Source organism: Chlorocebus sabaeus, chromosome 22, assembly GCF_047675955.1.
Source record: "Chlorocebus sabaeus isolate Y175 chromosome 22, mChlSab1.0.hap1, whole genome shotgun sequence".
NCBI lineage: Eukaryota > Metazoa > Chordata > Mammalia > Primates > Cercopithecidae > Chlorocebus > Chlorocebus sabaeus.
The window spans coordinates 51,330,708-51,350,553 of NC_132925.1; the positions used below are offsets into that span (position 1 = coordinate 51,330,708).

Below are 19,846 nucleotides of genomic sequence, written 5' to 3' on the forward strand. Positions count from 1 at the left end.
ATACGATCGTTGTTTCTGATGTAGAAAGTCTAAGGAAGTAGAAGGAGAAACATGAGTCTGGAGAGGCCCCTCAAGCTGAAGTCAGTGAGGGGACATGGTGGAGAATTTCCTTCCAGTCTTTCCGGGGCATGGTTGTTCACAGTTGAAACAACTCGGTAACTGCTTATAAATGATAAGGGGGGAGTGTGTGTGTGGGGGGTGTGTGTGTGTGTGTTGTATGTGGGTGTGTGTGTGTGCATGTCTGGTATATGCATATAGTGTGTGATGTGTTTGTGTGTGTTGTGTGTGGTGTGTATGTGTGTGGTGTGTGTGTGTGGCATATGTGAGTAGTCTCTGATGTATGTATATGTGTGTGCACATGTGGCATATGTGCATGGTGTGTATATGTGTGTGGTGTGTGGTATATATATGTGTGATGTATGTGTGGTGTGTGTGGTGTCTGCACGTGTGGCATATGTGTGTGGTGTATGTGTATGGTGTGTGTGTGTGAGAGAAGTGTGTGTGTGGTGTGTAGTGTATCTGTTTGTTGTGTGTGTGAGTGTGTGTGTGGGGTGTGTGTGAGGGGGGCGTGTGGGGGGGGGCTGTGTGTGTGGGAGGTGTGTGTGGTGTGCTGGTTTCCCTGGAATCCTGTGGGGGCTGCTTCTCTGCCCTGTCCCAGCTGCTTGCAGGGGTCCTGGCAGCTTTGCCTGGAGCAGAGGGAAGGGCATCCTTGCGTCACTGGGCAGCCACGGAGGACTCAGATGGGGGTGGGATGTCCTCATGGGCAAGCAGGTTCCTAAGGGCCACAGGAGCCACTCCAGGCCTTGGCGCCGGAAGCCTATGTGGGGCCAGCCGCTGCACAGGACCTGAAAAGTACACTGAAGCAGGGTCACAGGGCTGGCCTTGGCCCATGGGAAAGAGTGGAGGGGCAGCCACAGCACAGCAAGTGGGGAGTGGCAGGCAGGGGCACTGCTGATGCTCAGAGCTGGGCTACGGGGAGGATTTGAGGCAATGTCCCACACAGTCCTGTGTGAGCTGCTCAGTTTGGAAAGGGGCCGCTGCTCTGCAGAGGTGTCCCTGAACGGCTCCCGTCCCAGGGGGTGTCCTAGGAGCTTTGGGGTGGAGGTTTGGCCGATGCCCATTTTCTCAGTCATGACAGCTGGAGCTGGAATCCCCAGCTCAAGCTGTCAACCAGGGCTGGGTCAAATGTGTTGGCCCCTAGAGAAGGGGCCAGGCGTGGCCGCCTCCAGAAAGCCTTCTCACTGCCCCAGCTCTCTTCCACCCCAAGCCCGGCCAGTGCCTCCTCTGGGCTGGGAGCTTTCTGTGATGTGAGGCTGGTCTCACATTTTCACTGCCATGTTGTGTCGCCTGCCCCACCAGCTCCCCCTGTCCCCTTGCACCCCCAGCATGCCATGCATGCAGCTGAATGCAGGAGTGACTGACCACACTCTTTATGTGCATGAGTTTTCAATATGGAAGCAAGTTACGTTACAGAGAGCTTGGAAAATACAGGCTAAACACTCGCCTGGCAGCCTCCCGAGCCCAGCTATGGTCACTCTGGTGTATTCCATTCTGGGCATTTCTTCTCAGCAGGCTTTTTCTTTCCTAGGAACAGAAAGGTGGGATTCTGCTTTTCTTCAGCAGAATAGTAACTCCTCACTCCAAGGGCATGAACTCTGGCAGGCGCTGGCTTCAGCTCCCACATGCCCCGCCATGTCGGGTGCTTTGGGTGGAGGCTTAGCCTCTTCTTATGGTGGAGAAACACAGGCTTGAACATGGCAGTGCCTTGCCCATGGTCACACAAGTGTGTAAGAGGACGCAACCAGCTGGCGTGAGAGCTGGAATTCAAAGCCAGGTGGCTGTGGCATGGTCCTGGCTCTAAGTCACCACCAAGCCACACTCAGAACTTGGGCATTTCCCCATGCCACCCAGAGTGCCATGCACAGGACTCTTGGTGGTGGCAGAACATTCCAGCGGTCATCACCGCCTAGGAACTGAGCTGTGTGAAATCTGCATCTCACTGTGGGTGGAACCCCTTCCCACCCCCTGCCTGCCCTGGTTGGCGAGTTCTCAGATTGGATCTCCAGGGGCAGTATGCACTCTTCAGATGAGCTGCCCGGAACCTCCAGGGGGACAGCCCACAGCCATCCCAAGCTTCAGAATTGCTCTTTAAATATTTTATGTTTACATGGATGCAGGGCTTACGTTTTGGGAGAAAAAAAGTCCACAAATGGGCCATAACAAGCAGGAGAAGCAGAAAGTAAATTACCTTTTAATGTCTGGATGAGCTTGTTGACCATAGGACTAAATTACAGGGGTCCTCTGTGGGGGCATGAGCAGAAATTGTTAGAACTAGAGAAAACAGGCCACATGGCCTGAGCTCAGCACCTCTTCACACAATTCTCCTCCAGACAAGGGTCATCATCTCTGTCCTTTCAGACCCTGCCTGCCCACAGAGTTGAAGCCCACAGAGAGGCCTCGGGAGGCCAGGTGCACACTGTGCACACACATCCAGGCCATGGGCACCATGCTCCGCTCCTGCCGGCCAGCCTTGGGCAGGTCACTTGGGCCCTCCGAGACCAGGGTTTTTCTTCCCCCTGGCTGGGGGATTTGCTCCCACCTAGCTCATAGCCAGCCTGTACTAAAGCCTAATTCAGCCTTGACTATTTTCCTTGGCCTCTCTGGACCTCAGTGCCCACCTGTGAATGGGACACAGTTTCTTACCAGCTTGCAATGTTGATGCCCCACCCATGCCTGGCCTCTGTACCTCCCTGAACCACTCCACTGGTCATAAGGTGGGATGCAGACTAGCGACTACCGCATGCGGCCGTGAGGTTCTCAGGGCCTGGGTGTGGACTCTGTCAAGGTGCTGCTGAATAAGGCCGGCAGCTTGGTCATAGGGGCCCTGGGCATTCTGCAGCCTGTGGGGGACATTTGAGGCTCCCAGTCCCTGTAGCCTTGTTGGGAGTGGCCTGCCCTGCAGCTGGCCTGGTGATGAGTATTGTCTACTGGGACACTTCAGGATGGGGCCAGGCGCCAGCATGTCCTGTCTGCCAGGCTGGGAACTCAGCGCCTGTCCAGCTCAGCCCCAGCAGGGCAGGGAGCACTGCACCCTCCAGTGCCCCTGGCCACGCATCTGCCCTTTATGAAGATGCCTCCATCCTGCTGTTATGGGCGCTTGGGGGCTGCAAAAGTTGATTTAAAACAATGTGTGCCGGGAGCAAGCGTTTCCCATTCAAGTGAAGGAAGACATGGTTCATGTGCATCCCTGACCTTCCATAGGGGATCCTGGTTAAGATGTCTTCAGGCTCCTGGAAAGGCAGGCAAATCTACACAGTCCCAAGAGGAGGTAGCCTTTGATGCCCTTGCTGTGTTGGTCTATGGTCCACAGTGTCCCAGGGCACAGGGGCCTCCGAGCGGAGGCAGTCTCACGGCAAGGGTCTTAACTGCAGCACTCCTCAACTCTCCCTACACATCCTGCCTGAGAGAACACTCTTCTTGCCTCTGAGCTGGGTCCGCTGTGCAGTGACACCCCCACTGGGATCCCATAGACTCTCCTGCTCCCCCTGACTTGGGACAAGCCTGTGTGGCTTGAGAGACAAGGAATAGAGCCCCTGCGGCTGCTGCTTTCTGGACTTCCTGAGATGGGCTCTCCAGCTTGCTCCCCACCACACACACACACACACACACACATGCATACACGAGTACATACGCACGCATGCCAGGGATGTTCATTATTCATTCACGGAAAGATTGACCTTTCATTTGCAAAGGGGGTCGGAAACATGTGGTCTGCTCACTGGGAAGGAAGCAGGGGGAGACTTGGCAGGCTGCTCACGCAGCCCTCCCGGTGGCCTGTTCTCCAGGAGATGAGGTTGAGTGACAGCCAGACGTGCGGGGCAAGCAGCCTGGGAGATGCCGCAGTGACAGGAGCCTGGCTCAGAGGCTCTCAGGAAGGAAGCCACATTGTGCCCCCAGTTGAGGAGGAAGGAAATGTGCACATCTTGGGGAGCAAAGCTTGCCAAACCTTAGTGGCGTAGAACAACAGGCTTCACAGGTTACCTTTCCTCGTCTCTGAGGTCAGGATGGCTTGCCTCCACTCCGCAATGTCTGCGGCACCAGCTGGAAGAAGACCCAGAGGCTCGAGGTGCCTGGATGGCTGGGCTGGGGTCACCTGAAGGCTCTGTCGCTAACGTGTCTTGGTCAACGCTGGCATCCTCTTGGGGCCTAGTTGGCACCCCCTCCCAGGCTTCCCCACATGAACTGGGCTTCCTCACAGCATGGTGGCTGGGTTCAAAGAGTGAGTGTCCCCAGAGAAAGAGAGAGAAAGAAAGAGGGAGGGGACACAAGCACGAGATGGGAGCTGTATTGCCTCTTTTGTGAAAAACCCAAACTCTTAATAACTTTTTTAAAAAGTAACCTTCTATTCAGAGACCATTGTAGATTCACATATAGTCATAAGAAATAATACAGAGAGACCCATGTCCCCTCTACCCAGTTTCCTCCAGTGGTAACATTTTACAAAACCACAGTCAAATATGCCAGCTGGGAGTATTATTGACACTGATACCAGCTCCCCATCTTATCCACATTGCCCAGTTTTATTTGTACTCATTTGTGGATGTATTTGGGATTATGCAGTTTTGTCGTGTCCACTACCACCATCAAGATGCAGAACAGTTTCAGCACCACAGGAACCCCTCATGCTGCCCTTTGACAGCACATCCACTTCCCTGCACAGCCCCATTTCTGTAATTTTGTCATTGCAAGAATGTTGTCTCCGTGAAATCATACAGCGTGTGTAACCTTTTGAGATTGGCTTTCTTCATTCCGTGTAAATGTCCTTGCCTTCTATCCAAGCTGCCGGGTGTATCCATAATTCATTCTTTTTGATTGCTGAATAATGTTCCCTGAATTGGATTCACCAGAGTTTCTTTTTTAAGTGCATTTGAGTACAGTTCCTGGGTCACATGGTAATTGCACATTTAGTTTTATAAGAAACTGCCAAACTGCCACAGTGGCTGTACCATTTTATCTTCCCACCAGCAGTGCCTGAGAAGTTTCTGTGTGTCCTTCCCGGAGTCTGGTGTCACCACTCTTTCTTGTTTAGTCATCACAGTGGGCACGCAGTGGCATCTCGCATTTTCTGTGTGTCTTACACGGCTAACGTTGTTGAACCATTTCATCTGCTTATTTGTCATCTGTGTATCTTATAAAGTGTTTGTTTGTGTTTTCTGCCCATTTTCTAATTGGATTGTTTGGTGTTTTACTGTTGAATTTTGAACATTTTTTATATTCTAGATACTACTCATTTGTCAGATGTGGGATTTGTAACATTCTCCCCAGTCAGTAGCATGCCTTGTCATCCTCTTAACAGTATCTCTCACAGAGCAAATACTTTACAATTTTGCTGAGGTCCAACTTCCTGCCTTTTCTTTGTGTGGATTGTGGGTTTGGGGGTCAAGTCTATGAACTCTTTGCCTCAGGCTAGATCTGGGTTTTTTTTTTTTTTTCCTATGTATTTTTCTAAAGGTTTTGTGGATTGACATTTTCCATTTAAGCCCATGATCCACTTTGGGTTAGGGTCTGAGGTTGAGGCTGCAGTTTGCTCGTATTGCCTGCGGATGTCCGAGCCTGGCGGTCCCTTGGTGCTGTAATTTCCTATGTGTTCTGCGGGTCAGGGCTGTTAGGAAGGCCTGCCAGATTCAAAGGAGGAAACATGGACCTCGCCTCTCAGTCTTTGGAAAATACAGCCTACCTCGAGGGGTCTCCTCTGGGATTTCCGGGTGAGCACCCTCCAAATTGGAATCGTAGGTTTGTGGTGGGCCTTCCATGGTAACTACATGCTTGTAGAAAGCAGCTCTGAGAACGGGGGGTGGAAAGCGAGTTGGAGCTCCTTGACAGGAAGCACCTGGCCCTGTGAGGGAACACTGACTGGAGTTTCAGGGATCACAGAGCGGTGGGCAGTGCCTGGCCTGGCACGCTGGGAGGAGGCATTCCCTGCACCTGAGGGGCAGGGGACAGGTGGTGTCCCTGGAGCCCAGTGAGAGTCTGAGCATAGGAGAGGCTGCCTAACAGTGGCTTCTGCTGTAGGTCAAGAAACAGGGGAATAAACTTGCAGCCCAGCTGGGAGGTGGCTGCAGAGTGAGCACCACAACCTCCTCCGCCTCTGCTGACGCCCCCCACTGACTCAATCCAATCACTCCGGGCTGAGTTGCATACCTCCAAATTCATAGGCTGAAGCCCTAACCCCCGCTACCTCAGATCAGGCTGAGGAGACAGGGCCTTTGCAGAGGTGATTAAGGGGAAATGAGCTCGTTGCGGTGGCCCTGATCCAATCTGACTGGTGTCCTCTTAGGAAGAGGGGATTAGGTCGCAGACACACATAGAGGGAAGACCATGCAGAGACTCGGGAAAGGGGGCCGTCGGCCAGCCAAGGAGGGAGAGAGGCTGCCGGAGAAACTACCCTTGCCAACTGAAGCCTTGCTCTCTGAATTCCAGGCTCCAGGGCTGTGAGGAAACCAAGGTCTGTTGCTGAAGCCCCAGGGCATGGTCCTTGTCAGCCCGGTTGACTGATAGACACTGGAAGCTGCTGGCCGCTGGTGGAGTCGCACAGGCCGGTCTGGGTGTGAGCAGGTGCAGGCGGGAGGGTGTGGGGCCGGGGGAAGTGGGACAGTATCCAGCACAGCATGTGTCCAGGGAGAGCCCCACGGAGGAGGGAGGCTTAAGCTCTGACATCAGCCTCGTGGTTTCCAACGGCCTCTTTCCTGCACCTTAAGTGTTCTAGACCCTTGAGCTTGTTACAGCCCAAACTGAACTCATGATACTTCTCTCCTTACCCCCTAAACCTGCACCTGCTGTTCCCCTTCCTTTCTTCCTGTCACCCTGGCAGCCTGGGCCAGCACTCCTCTTCATCCCCTCCATGCCCTGTTCCCGGTCACCACCCGACGGTCCACATCCTTCATCCCCCAGCCTGCTCCCCTTCCTGCGGTCCCCACTCTGTAGCCAGAGAGCTCTTTCCAAGCCACCTCTGATCTTTACCTTCCTAGTTTAAAACTCACCAGTGGATTTCAGACCTCCCACCCCCAAATATGTATTTAGAATGTAAACGACATTGCCACAGACCGCAAATGGCTCAGAAGCGCAGAGTCATCAGTGGGGCTGAAGCTGTGGATCTGTTGAACTCCACACTCGCAGGCAGAGAGGGAGCTGGTGGGCGACAGGGGGTGGAGATGCCCATGAGAGTCAGGGGAATGGGGCAGGCTCTGTGTGTGAGCCCTGGGCAGGTGGGCTTCCTGTGCTAATAGGACAAGTTGAGAAAAGTTGCTGCCCACCTCTGCTGCTGCAACTGGGTTCCTGTCCGGCCACCAGGGGCTTGAGGATGTATGCATGCAGCTGCATGGCCAGGACTGGACCTTCGCCCACTGCCTAGAGATGGCCCCTGTCTCTGTCTCTGGGAGCAGAGGTCCTGGATGCCAGCATGAGGCCTCACTCTGGTTCTGCACTCAGGCCTCAGGGGAGGTGTTGCTGCTGGGAGCAGGGGTGAGGCAAATGCTCCCCCTCAAGGTGAATCTGCAAAGTAGAACTCCAGAGCTGACACTGAGCAGGGCCCCAGCAAGCCCTACGTGGGAGAGGAGCCCAGCCAGGTGGACACGCAGGGCCTGTGGGAAATGTCTATACAAGAAGCGGAGTTTGGGATTGTGTCAGGGGCCTCCATAACAAAGTGGGTGGCTCCCAGCCACAGAGCTGTGAAAGCTCTCACTGCCGCCGCAGGCCAGTGGTCTGAATGTCAGCAGGGTGAGTCCTCCGAGGGCCCGAGGGAGAATCCTCGCCTGGCCTCTCTCCCAGCCTCCAGGGATGGCAGGTGGTCCTGGTGCTCCCTGCCTGTACCTGCTTCCCTCCTGTCTCCACCTCCACCTCCACAGGGCTGTTTTCCTGCATCTTCACATCGTCCTGTCCCTTCGTGTGTCTCTGTCCAAACTTCCCTCGAGTTATAAAGACGGCAGTCATATTGGACTGGGGGACCCCTACTCCAGTGTGGCCACGTCTTACCTAAGACATCTGCAGTAGCCTACTCTCTAATGAGAACATGGCATGAGGTACTGGAGGCTAGAACTTCAACATATTTATTAGGAGGAGGGGGACACCCATGGAACCCATAACCAGATTCATTAAGAGGATGCAGGGCATAATATTCATCAAATATTCATCTAGTTGTTATGAAATCAAAACAGCCATGGGCCAAGGACAGAGAGGCATGAAGAATGACCAGTGAGCCAGGCTAGAAAGTAAAAACACTGTAGTCCAGGCGCAGTGGCTCACGCCTGTAATCCCAGCACTTTGGGAGGCCGAGACGAGCGGATCACGAGGTCAGGAGATTGAGACCATCCTGGCTAACACAGTGAAACCCCATCTCTACTAAAAATACACACAAAAAAATTAGCCGGGCGCGGTGGCGGTTGCCTGTAGTCCCAGCTACGCGGGAGGCTGAGGCAGGAGAATGGCGTGAACCCAGGGCGCAGAGCTTGCAGTGAGCCGAGATCGCACCACTGCACTCCAGCCTGGGTGACAGAGCGAGACTCTGTCTCAAAAAAAAAAAAAAAAGAAAAAGAAGAAAATTATCAAAGAGGACATAGTAGCTTTAAAGCTAGTGCTGAGAAATTTACCCCAAAAGACAGCCCAGGGCATGTCTTTAAAAGTTTCTTTCATATCTAAGAAATAATAATAAAATGATAAAAACCCAGTTTGGGGCCAGGTGCAGTGGCGGTGTTTTTACTTTCTAGCCTGGCCTGTAATCCCAGCACTTTGGGAGGCAGAGGCAGGTGGATCACTTGAAGCCAGGAGTTTGAGACCAGCCTGGGCAACATGGCGAAACCCTGTCTCTACTAAAAATTCAAAAAAAGTTAGCGTGGGGACTGGGAGCTGCAGGCTGGAAATACACATGTGCTCACGAGTCCTGGTGGAGGCAGTGCCTGAAACACGGCTGTGGTTTTCCCTGGGGTTCACAGAAAGCAAAATAAGTGAATGCGATGAAGATAGCTATGGCAGCATGAGAAAGATGCCCAGACCATGCCCAGCTCTGGAGAGGTCTGGTTGCAGTCTGCAAGGAATCGGGTGGACAGCCCAGCAAGGATGCAGAAAGATGAGTTTAGTAGCGCTGGGGAGCACCAGGCACAGACTGTCAGGTTTCTGCCTCTAGGCCAATCTGAAGTCCCACCCCTTAGTGTCAAATCGAGGGAGGATCCACGGCTGAGTGTAAAATGTAGGGTGACAGGTCTTCTGTGGCCTGGAGATAGAATTAGGTTATGCCAAACCAGGGTGTGTCCTGCCCACAGGACAGCCATGGCAAGGGGTATGTTGGTGGGGGTGGGGGTGCAGGAGGAGGGGTGCTGTGCTGTTGGAGGCATCAGTTTGCTATCACCCTCCTGGGCCCACACTAGGGTACAGTAGAGAAGAGGCTGGAAACGTCCGTGTCAGAGCAGGACTGCAGGGGCTTGGGGTCAGGAATTGAGTGAGGCAGAGGCGTAGGGAGACAGCCCTCCTCTCATTTGGGGACTGCTTTGGGATTTTTCTCCTTTCAGTGTATTTACCTGTACTCTCCTGTAACTTACAGCTTACTCTCAAGCAACTTACAGTGTTTATGTATGTAGACAATTTAGAAAAGAAAGGCTTATTTTGCTGTAGTCCATGAAAAACCTGTATTCTCTGGCTATTAAAACAGCAATGGCATGAATGATCAGACAGCGTCATTCCATCCTTCCTAGACACTGCCATGGCTGGTAGGAGGAAGAGTAGTTTGTGTTACAAGGAGGTCGTGGCCACACTTTATCTTTTTTTTTTTGTTTTTTTTTTTTTTTGAGACAGAGTCTTGCTCTGTCACCCAGGCTGGAGTGCAGTGGCACAATCACAACTCCCTGAAGCCTTGACCTCCTGGGCTCAGGAGATTCTCCCACCTCAGCTTCCTGAGTAGCTGGGACCATGCCTGGCTAATGTTTTAATTTTATTTTGTATAGAGATGAGGTTTTTTTTCTCTGAGCCCAGTCTTGAATCCCTGGGCTCAGGAGATCCTCCCAAAGTATTGGGATTTCAGGCGTGAGCCAGGAGCCGGGCCCCACACTCTCACTCATGGAGCATCCTCTGCAGAAGGGGGTCTGGATCAGAATTGGAAGTGGAAATAACTTTTCCCCTCAGTGTCTTGGGGTTCCTTCCTGCAGGCTGTGATCTGGGGCTGGGGGGAGGGTCCTTGGACCCAGACAGGCTGTTCAGGCAGGAAGATGAGAACCTTGGACACTGGAGTCCAATTTGCATTGAAGTGAGAGTCTGGGAAACTGCTGGAACTCTATTTAGGCAGCTGTGGCAGGTACCAGACCCAGGTGGTCAGGGCGGTGGGGCTGTGAGCTGCCTGGGCAGCTTCAGAGCTGGCTCTCCAGGCATGACGGCTCTGGGAGGGTCAGGGCGGAAGGAGTTGAGATGAAAGGATTGCATGTCAGCAACAGGATGAGGGCCCTAGCAACTGGCCTAGAGGAGCCACAGATGAGCGGAGATCAGCTGGGGTGTGGGGACAGCTCACATGGGTCTTAGGGAAGGCCCACTGAGGTGGTGGCCTTTGAGCTGAGACCTGGGGGAACAGGAGGACCTGGGGGAAGAGCCTTGCAGGCAGAGGGAATAGCAGGGTAGAGCAGCGAGGCAGGAAGCTCAGGGGTGGAGCTGGTGCTGGGCAAGCCTCGTGATCAGGGCTGGGGGCACTGAGCCAGCTGCACATGCGGGTAAGAAGGGAATGCAGTTCAGTTTTCCTCTGAGACTTGTGTTCTGCTGTCACTGTTAGTGGGTGCAGGGGAGAAGCTTGTGGGGTTGCCTCTGGGGAGGTCTTTGGAGGACTTGTTCTGGCAAAGGAGAGGAATGGAAGGAGGGATGTAGTCAGGAGGAGGGTCCTGGCAGGCAGGTGTGGAGGGTGAAGGCCTCAGAAGTCTGATGCCCAGGGCATCTGGGGAGGAGGGCAGGTGTTGGTTTATTAGCTTGGAGCAGGACCTCAACCATCAGCTGGGAAGTGAAGGAATGGGGTTCACCCCAGGGCTGGGTCAGCATTCCCGGGCTGGTAACCAGTTCCCAAACCAGGGCTATGCTGTAGGGCTGCAGAAGAAACTGGGTCAGAGGTCATTAGCCCAGAGGGAGCCGATGTCATGGGCACAGGAAGGATGCTGGCAGTGTGGGGAGCCTGTGGCTACAGAGTTCCTCCCTGGCAGTGTGGGGTCACAGAGCACAGCTCCCCCAGCCTCTGCCTGTTGATAGGAGGGGCTGCTCATCTCTTCTGGCCCTGCCCTGAGAAGGCTGGGCTGACAGATGGAAAGATTTGGGACACAGGTGAGAGAGACTGGGCAGAGGCCAAGATTCAAAGTCTAAACTCCTCCTGAGGGGTTGCTGCCAGGCGTGGGTCCTAGGCTTGAAGCGAGTGGAAACAATCCCAACAAAAATGGACTTAAGGGCCCACTCGAATCCTGGTGAAGGAATTTGGGGCCCATGAAAACAAACAATCCAGGTCAACCTTCAGGTGTGGCTGGATCCAAGGGCTGCAACCCTGGCTCTGCTTCTTTCCCTGTCTCAGCTCTGCTTCCCTCTAGTCGGCTTTTTCCTGTGGAGCCTCTTGGCTTGCAGTGGTCTGACAGCTCCAGGAGAAAGAGGACACTTCTAGCTCGGTAGGTTGAGCTCAAGTCTGGAGACAGACTTTCACTTGTGTGGCTTTGCCTTTTGCTCACATGGTAGTTTAGAATATGAACTTTGGAGCCAGTGAGCATGGTTCAAAGCTGGGTTTGCCACATAAAAGCTGTGTGACTTTGGATAAGTCACTTAATCTTTCTGGACTTTGGTTTCCCCATCTGTGAAATGAGGGTTATAGTAGCACATCTATATTGTCGGGCTTTGTTGTAAGGGTTAAAAGAGTTAATGAGTGAAAAGTTCATATAACAGTGCCTGGCACATATCTGATGTTGACTACAACTCTTACCACGATCCTCCCTGCAGTGGTCATGGTGGCTCAGAGTGCAGGGCTCTGATAGCTGGTCTGGGATCACATGCTGGCCTGGAGTGGAGGAGGGTGCTCTGCTCCATGTGAACCTTGAGGTGGGCATGAGCAGGAGGTAGTTCCTGGAGGAAAATGGTCAGGAGACAGTTCTCAGAAGACAGAGAATAGGAATGGGGTAGGATAAGCCCACAGATGCCCACAACAGGGCATGAAAGGAGGGACAACTAGAAGCAATCTCAGTTTCAGGTCCTACTAGAGGTCTAAAGGCAAATGCACAGGCCCGGTGTGGCTGGCAACTTCTAAGGCAAACAGAATGGCTGGAGATGGGAGGCCCAGGCAGGTCAGTGGTCTGAATATCTGTGTCCCCCAGAATCCGTATGTCAAAATCCTCACCCCCAAGGTGATGATATCAGGAAATGGGGCCTCTGGGAGGTGATCAGGTCTTGGGCAGAGACCACCTCAGTAGGATTAGTGTCCTTATAAAAAAGGTTACGAAGAGGCCCCCTGTCCCTTCTGCCATAGGAGGTTAGAGTGAGCAGGTGGCTGTCCATGAGGAGGTGGGCCCTCGGCAGACACTGAGCCTGCTGCACCTTGATCTTGGACTTCCCAGCCCCTAGAACTGTGAGAAATCAGTTTCTGTTATTTACAAGCCACTCAGTCCCTGATTTTTTTTTTTTTTTTTTTTTTTTGTGACGGAGTCTCGCTCTGTTGCTCAGGCTGGAGTGCAGTGGCCGGATCTCAGCTCATTGCAAGCTCCGCCTCCTGGGTCTACGCCATTCTCCTGCCTTAGCCTCCCGAGTAGCTGGGACTACAGGCGCCCGCCACCTCGCCTGGCTAGTTTTTTGTATTTTTTTAGTAGAGATGGGGTTTCACCGTGTTAACCAGGATGGTCTTGATCTCCTGACCTCGTGATCCGCCCGTCTCGGCCTCCCAAAGTGCTGGGATTACAGGCTTGAGCCACCGCACCCGGCCAGTCCCTGATATTTTTATAGCAGCATGAATGGACTAAGATAGGACCCAGAAGAGAAGTTTATTTAGTGTATAAATGTTTATTGAGCACCTACTATGTGCTGGCCAGCACTCTAGGTCCTGGGATACAGCAGTGAACTAGACAGCAGCAGTGAACTAGACAGCAGCAGTCAGTGCTCTCATGGAAACCCCATACCAGTGGGAGAGATGGACAATAAACAAGTTAACTAAAATATGTGTAAATATATTCAATTAATTCAAAAATTTGTATTCCATGATAGGCTTCATATTAAATTCATATTCAAAAAACATTCAAAACAGGTTAAACAAACTCATTCATCAGAATTAGGGCTGTGCTGAGGGCTTTTGCTGGGCATGCCTAGCCCTCCTTTGTGGCCCTGGGCATGCCTACCCCTCCTTTGTGGCCCTGCTGTCTCCTCTGCTTCTATCTGTATCATGGCATCAGCTGTGCTGTGGGAAAAGTGATCTGTGTACGAGACTCTATCCAGCTAGACTGCAAGCTCCTTGAGAGGCTTGGTGCATCTCCTGTTAGCATAGTGCCTAACCCATAGTAGATACTCAGTAGAGGTTTGTGAGGTAGGACGATGGATGGTTGGACAGGTGTGTGGGTAGATGGGTGGATACATGCATAGTGGGTAGAAGGATGGATGGACAGAAGGAAAGAAGGACAGAAAGGAGGAAGGAAGGAAAAGAAGGAAGGGGAAGTACAGAAAGTATGAAGAATGAAGAAAAGGAGGCAGGAAGGAAGGAGGGAGGAAAGGAAGTAAGGAGTGGGCCACAGAAGAGAGGAAGGCCAGACAGGAGAAGTGAATGGGTGGGTAGACGGATGAAGGAATGTGGCTAGATATTCCATTTTCCAACTCAACTCTTCCAACCTATGCGCCTAGACCTAAGGGGAAGCAAGCCCAGGGCACTTAGAAGTGGGAGATGTTCCTACCACCCAGTGTGCTCTTTCCTCATCTGAAGGCTTCAGGGCTTTTAGATTCTACTCCTGGGCTGTGGGATGCCTCCTCTGGGGTTTCTGGGCAGGATCCAGGTGAGACCATTCCAGCTGAGCCTGAGTCCCTGACGGAGCCTGGGTCTGCCAAAGGGTCGCCGTCCAGTGCAGGGAGCCCCAGCCCCTGTGCTTCAGGCAGCAAACAGCATTCCACCATGTTCACATGTCTGGCCATCCCCTCCTCCTTGGGACCACCCAAGGACTCATCCTGAACTAGCTCTGCCCCGTCTGTGTGTCCAGATCTCCAGATGGGCCTCTGCATAGGAACGTGCCTGTGGCTTTCAGGCAGCTGTAGGCGGTCCTCACAGACTGGCAGGCGGCACCAACCCAAGCTAGGGATTCTTTTTTAAAAATAACTGCAAGGTAGGCAAATCTTTAAAATACCAGAGAGTCTAATTCCCCAGCTTTTCCCACTCCCGGCCGACTTCTTTCCAGGTGTGGGGTATTTTAAGCAGTCATAAACACCCTTTTTGTCAGACTTTTCATCTCTGGTAATGATCATGTTTATACAAATTCTGTCACTGTTTCTTCCTTAATCACAATTCATGGTCTAAGAGAAGATCTCTTCTCAATGCAAGCTTCAGAATATTTACAGAGCTTCCACCCAGAGGCAGACCCAGTGCTGGATCCAATAGCAAATGAGACAGACCCGTCCCTGCCCTCAGGGAGCAGATGCTCCAGTGGGGTGACTGAGGATCCTCAATTACCTATGTTGGATAATAGATATAGATAGCAGCTTTAATGATTGCACCTGCTCCATGTGGGATGAGGAGAACAGCAGTGAACCCACTCCCACTGGTGCTAAGCCGACTTGCTGACCACCTCCCTTAAATCCTACTGAGTGTGTCCAACTCAGCTAAGGACGGTTACAAGCCAAGTGAGTCATGGCGTCAAAGCCACTACTCATTGTCTCCTCTGAAGGGCATTTGCAGTGGGACCCACCCACCTTGGGCAGGTGCCCTGCAGCATCTCTGCCCTGGACAGGAATGAAGAGAAATATGCCCAGAAAAGTGGGCCAACCAGTGGCATCCAGGATGGATGACACCAAAGTTCTGCAGACACCGGCTCCTCGGAGAATGGATCTCCTGGTGTGTCAAAAGTGCTTTCCAGCGATTAGGATGCAGTGGAAAAAGCATTTGGATCTAATGCCGTCTCTGCTATCCTGTGACCTTAGACAACCCCCTTCCTCTCTGAACCTCAGGTTCCCCATAGTCCTTCTAGTTGCAGCAACATTCCAGCCTTTATCTTTGGGTTTCTCTCCTGGAATGAGCTGTCTCCCTTAGGTAATGATGCCCATGTTTGTGGAAGTAATCAAGTTGCTGTTTCGGTCATTGTCACACTTTGTGCCTTTGCTCTCAAATATTTGCTGAGGTGCTGCCATATACCAGGCACAGTCCCAGGCACAGGACCCTGTGGAGAACAAGCTGATGTCCAAGGGAGGAAGGCACAGAATAAACAAGTAGACAAAGGAACAAAACAGCTTCGGAGAGCATTAGGTACAGAAGGGGCAATAGAACAGGTGTGACCAGGGAAGACAGGGGAGGTTGCAGAGACTTCTTAGAGGAGGTGGCCTGTGAGTGGAGACCTGACAGAATAGTGGGTGCTGGCCTTCTAAACAGCCCAGGGAAGAATGAGGTCACCACTCCCATTGACAGATGAGGTGTCTTAGGTCAAGCCACTTGCGTAAGGTCAGGCCGCAGGTCACAGCAGGACCAGGATTTGTTCCCAGTTTCCCTGCCCAAAAGCCACTCACAGAACCTTTACAACTGCCCCAGTCTGCGTGGGTGGGAGTGGGAAACCCTCAGATCCCCCGAATCTGAAACCCCTGACATCTGCGGTCTCTGACTCTTGCTCTCTGGTTTTCCCTGCTTGTCTATTTGTCTGTGTAGAGCTAGGAACTGCTTTAGACCCATGGCCCTACTTGGGAACTGGAGCTTTACCAAGGAAGCTCCATCTGCCTCTCTCCTTTTCCCCATCCTGTCCCCTGACACCCCACACCCAGACACTCCCGAACTAGCGTCTGTGTTTATCGCTCCCTTACTTTTTCACTTCAATTCCAAACTGACCATGGCTGGTAGATAGAAAACAATGGAACGGTGTTCACTCAGCTTGCATCCTGTGACCTCGCTAAGCTCACTTAACAGTTCTAGCAGCTTTTCTGAAGATCCTTGGGGATGTTTTCCTGAGAGAATCATGTCGCTTGTGCATAGAGACAGTTCTGCTTCTTCTTTTCCAATCTGTATGGCTTTTATTTCTTGGCCTTGCTCTAGTGCGCTTGCTAGGACCTGTGGGGGTGATGTTAGATAGGGGTGGGAGAGTGCAGGTCCTGGCCCAGTTCTTGATCTTAGGGGAAAACACCCATTCTTTCTCCATAAAGTATGGTGGTAGCTGGAAGTCTGTGTAGATCCCTTTATCGGGCTGAGGACATTTCCTTCTATTCCTGATGGGCAGAGAATTTTCATCATGAATCAGTGTTGAATATTGTCAAGGCTTGTTCTGCATCTATTGATATGATCATGTAATTTTTCTTCTTTAGTTTGTGGATATGGTCAATTACATTTGTTAATTTTCCAATGCTGACCAGCTTCATTGTGTGATTTTATTCGCGAGCATTTTGTTGAGGATTTTTGCATCCATGTTCAGAGGGATACTGCTCAGGAATTCTCTTTCTTGCTATGTCTTTGTCTAGTTTGGATATCAGGGTAATGTTGACTTCATAACATTAGTTGGGAAATGACTACTCCCTTCATATTCTGGAAAAGTTTGTGTAAAATTAGTGTTATCTCTTCTTCACTTGTTTGAATTCACTAGTGAAGCCATTTCATAAGCATGGAGTTGTCTTTATCAGAATATTTATTTGATTCAACTACAAATTCTATTTCTTGAATAGATATAGGACTATTCTTTTAATCTATTTCTTTTTGAGTGAACTTTGACAGTTTGTGTCTTTTGACGAATTAGCTCAAATCATCTCAGTGTTCAAACTGATGGACCTAGAGTTGTCCTTGCTCTTTCCTTATTTGTTGGCTATGTTTTCTTTTCTTTTATTGATCAGTCTGTCTAGAGCATGGGTCAGCAAACTACAGCCTGAAGGTAAATCCAGGAAAGGGCCCAGTTTTCAAGTGTTTAAAAACCAACCAACCAACCAACCAGACAAACAAACACAAGAAAACACAAGAATAGCATTAAATATTAAAATATTTACTCTCTGGTTCTTTACAGAAAAAGTTTGCTGTCCCTTGATCTAGAGGGTTCTCAATTTTACTGACTTCTTCCAATTTAGCCTAACTGATTTTTCATATGCTTTTTCCTTTTTCTTTTCTTTCTTTCCTTCCTTCCTTCCTTCTTTTTTTTTTTTTTTTTTTTTTAGATGGAGCCTTGCTCTGTTGCCCAGGCTGGAGTGTAGTGGTATGATCTTGGCTCACTGCAACCTCTGCCTCCCGGGTTCAAGCAATTCTCCTGCCTCAGCCTCCCAAGTAGCTGGGATCACAGGCCTGCACCACCATGCCCAGCTAATTTTTGTATTTTTAATGGAGATGCGGTTTCACCATGTTGCCAGGCTGGTCTCAAACTCTTGGCCTAAGGTGATCCACCTGCTCGGGCTCCCAAAGTGCTGGGATTACTGGCATAAGAAATTCATTATATGGATTTCTTCTCTTATTTTTATTATTTACTCCTTTCTACTTGCTTTGGATTTAATTTACCTTTCTTTTTCTAATTTCTTATTTATTTTATTTATTTTTTTGGGGGGGTGGACGGAGGAGAAACAGAATCTTGCTCTGTCACCCAGGCTGGAGTACAGTGGTGCAATCTCAGCTCACTGCAGCCTCTGCCTCCCATGTTCAAGCGATTCTCCTGCCTCAGCCTCCCGAGGAGTTGGGACTACAAGCACGTGCCACCACACCTGGCTAATTTTTTGTATTTTTAGTAGAGACAGGATTTCACTGTGTTAGCCAGGATAGTCTAGATCTCCTGACCTCGTGATCAGCCTGCTTCGGCCTCCCAAAGTGCTGGTATTACAGGCATGAGCCACCACGCCCCGCTTACTTTTTCTAATTTCTTTGGGTGGAATCTTTATTTGAGATCTTTTCTTATTTTCTCATAAAATCATTTAATGCTATAAATATTTCTTTCAGGTACTGCTTTAGCTGCAGCTCACAGATTTTGATAAGCTATATTTTCATTTTCATTTAATTCAAAATAATTTTGAATTTCCCTTGTGATTTCCTCTTTGACCCCTAGGAGATTTAGAAGTGATTATCTAATTTCTAGTTCTCTTAAATTTATTAAGGTTTGTTTTTTGCTCCAGAATGTGGTGTTGGTTGGTGAATATTCCACCTGCGTTTCGTGTTTCCATTCACCCACCCATCTCTCTAGCCATCTCTCCACTCATTATCCACTGCTTATCTTTGTATGCATCCAGTCATTTATCATCTATCCATTGATCCACCCATTTATCCGCTGGTATAATCCATATAGCCATCATCTATCAATGTAGCAATCCTTTTACCCATTAGAACAGTGCCTGGCGCATAATGTTTTTACCATAAATATTATTATCCTTGGACAAGTCATTGTGGCTCATGAGTATGGGTCTGTGATTGCCCAGAATGGATTACATGTCCATCCACTGAATGGAGAAGTAGGCTCAATGCCAGATGATGCTTACAGATGGGAGCATCACAGACTGATGGTTTGCCAAAAGCAAATTGTCAGATATAGATACCAGAAAATGGGGAATGGATGCTGGGCGAACAAAGCCAACACATGCCCATGATGGCATGGAAGGAGGGAGAACTAGAGGGGATTCCAGTGTAAGTCCTACTAAATCTCTGAAAGGTAGCTGTGCACACCATGAATGGTTGATGAGTTCCAAGGCAACAAGAATGGCTGAAAATGGTATGCACAGTTATGGGACTGGAAGAGAAACACATTAACTAAACATGTAAATGTTTATTGAGCACCTACTGCTTACTGGCCATCACTCTAGGTCCTGGGGCACAGCAGTTCATCAGATAGGTGCTGAGGGCTTTTGCTGGGCTAGGTGCTGGGTATTTGGGCTTCCTCCTCCTTTGTGGCCCTGCTGTTCTCTCTGCCTCCATCTGTGTCATGGCACCAGCTATGCTGTAGGAGAAATGATCTGTCTACAAGTCTCTCTACCTCACTAGACTGTAAACTCACTGATGGGCTTGAAACATCTCTGCTTAGTATAGTGCCTGGCCTGTAATAGATGCCCAGTAGTTTGTGGGATGTATGGATGCATGCATCGGTGGGTGGGTGTATATTCTGGTGTCATGTGGAGTGTTCTGTATATTGTCCATAGGTCATGTTAGTTGACAGTGTTGTTTGGGTATTTTATATTTTTACTGATTTTCTCTGTTCCATCAATTCATGAGGAGGGATTATTGAAGTCTCTATAATTGTAGATTTGTTTATTTCTTCTTTCAGTCCTGAGTTTTTGCTTCATATATTTCGAAGCACTGTTAAGAGCACACACATTTAGGATTGTTATGTGTTCTTGGAGAATTGGCCCTTTTATCATTGTGTGATGTCTATGGGTGATGATATTTCCATGAGGTATAGGCTTGTGAGTTAACAGTTTTCATTCCATGGTCATTCCATTGTCTTTTGGATTGCATAATTTTTATGAGTAATCTGCTGTAATTCTCATCTTTTTTTTTTTTTTCTATAGTTAATGTCTCTTTGTATTCTGGTTGCCTTGAATATTTTGGCTTTGTCTTCCAGCAGGTTGAATGTGGTATGCCAGGGCTTTTGCTGTTTTTGTTTTGTATTTGTTACTGAAACACCAGGGGTTTGGTCTAAGTCCTGCCTCACAGAAAGCCAACAAATGAGACTACTGA

At 50.2% G+C, this 19,846-nt stretch overlaps 1 protein-coding gene across 1 annotated transcript in view; it reads left to right on the top strand.

Moving 5' to 3' along the window:
- The window catches only part of IQSEC1 (IQ motif and Sec7 domain ArfGEF 1), a 391,698-nt gene that overhangs the window by 85,350 nt on the left and 286,502 nt on the right, over positions 1-19,846 (top strand). The window lies entirely within an intron of this gene.